General features: G+C 47.9%; 1 non-coding gene across 1 annotated transcript; it reads left to right on the top strand.

The window, feature by feature from the left end:
• Nucleotides 1-563: 563 nt before the first annotated feature.
• Nucleotides 564-635, top strand: trnag-ucc. The gene has a single exon. It is a non-coding gene; the product is annotated as a tRNA-Gly (tRNA).
• The last annotated feature ends 908 nt before the right edge of the window (nucleotides 636-1,543 follow it).

Here is a 1,543-nt window from a genome sequence, read left to right as displayed (position 1 = left end):
GAGTACTGTAGGGATTGGGAATGTTAAGGTTGGATACTGGATGGTTAGGGCAGCAGAAGTGACACGTGGCGCTATGGTAAAGGTGAGGAATGGCGACATAATAATCGAACGTTACTAAAGAATTGAGGGGCGTGTGAGGTGCCTCGGAAACAGGATCCTCTGAAGGAGGACCTCAGACCGAAACATCACCTGTCCAAGTTCTCCAGAGATACTGCCTTGTCTGCAGAGTTGTTCGAAGACTTTGAATCATTTTGCATAAACCAACATCTGCAGTTCCCAGGTGCTACATTTAAAACCAGGATTTGTTTTCGTTGTTCTTGATGTGAAGGACATATGTGGAGATATTTGAAATTAATCAACTGTTGCACATGTCGACTCTCACTTCAGTCGGATCCCGGGTGAAGAATCATTTGGTCTTGTGTACCTCCGGCATGACAGATAATGGGGACATCAGGTGGATGCGACAGGAACTGGACCGGGGCCGACTTCTGATCCGTCGCGAATCAATGCCGAGATCAACGAACGAGCATATCTAGATCCCTTAAATCCCCTTACACCATGTGACGATGGTGGTATAGTGGCGAGCATAGCTGCCTTCCAAGCAGTTGACCCGGGTTCAATTCCCGGCCATCGCAGTTTGAACAATTTTAATTTTCTGATGTTGGAACTGCCAACATCTTGGAGGACTCGAGGGGGCGACTGGTCTACTGCAGCAAATGGACATCCAACCTCCTGAATTCATTTGAGATAGATAATTTCCATGAAGGGAGATGAAGGGCGAAGTTATCTCCATTTCATTATTATTATTATTCCTTTTCATTAATGCTATTTCTCTGTGAGAAGGTCAGTGGATCAGAGATGGAATTGTCGTTTTCCCGGAAAAAAATGATGACTGGATCCGTGTGCGGTCAGGAAATCAAGAAGCCGAAGCTAAAATGCCGAACCTACATCTCGCCGAAAATCCAAGATACCGAAAGGAAACGAAACCGAACGGACACGACGTCGAAAGGAAACGAAGCCGCACCGACACGATGCAGAAGGGACATAACTTTGAAAATCCGCCGAACTGACATGACGTCTCCGGGGACGGGATTGTTCTGACGTCTGGTCTGTCATCGACAAAGATCAGCGATTGGTCCAGGGGGGAGACGGGAGGGCGGGGGGAGGCGGGAGGGGGAGGAGCTTCAGCTTGCATTCGTAAAATGATGGCAGTGGCTCCAATTACCAGAGAGACTTTTCCACGCCATATTCGTACCCTGTCAGATTTTAAGCCGAAAAATAAGTAAAAAAATAATAAGAAAGATTGTTTTCTGCTTATTTGCGTCATGTCCGTTCAACGTCTTTTCAACGTCATGTCCGGTCGGCGTCGTGTCCGGTCGGCGTCGTGTCATTTCGGTGTCGTGTCCGTTCGGCTTCGTATGCTTTCGGCGTCGTGTCCTTTTATATTCGTTTCCTATCGACGTCGTGCCCATTCGTTTTGGTATCCATCGACGTCGTGTCCGTTTGGCTTCCTTTCATTTCGACGCCGTGTCCGTTCGGCTTC

Source organism: Amblyraja radiata, chromosome 37 (assembly GCF_010909765.2).
Source record: "Amblyraja radiata isolate CabotCenter1 chromosome 37, sAmbRad1.1.pri, whole genome shotgun sequence".
Classification (NCBI taxonomy): Eukaryota; Metazoa; Chordata; class Chondrichthyes; order Rajiformes; family Rajidae; genus Amblyraja; species Amblyraja radiata.
Note: the sequence above shows the minus strand (reverse complement) of the source record. Positions and strands in the feature narration are given on the sequence as shown.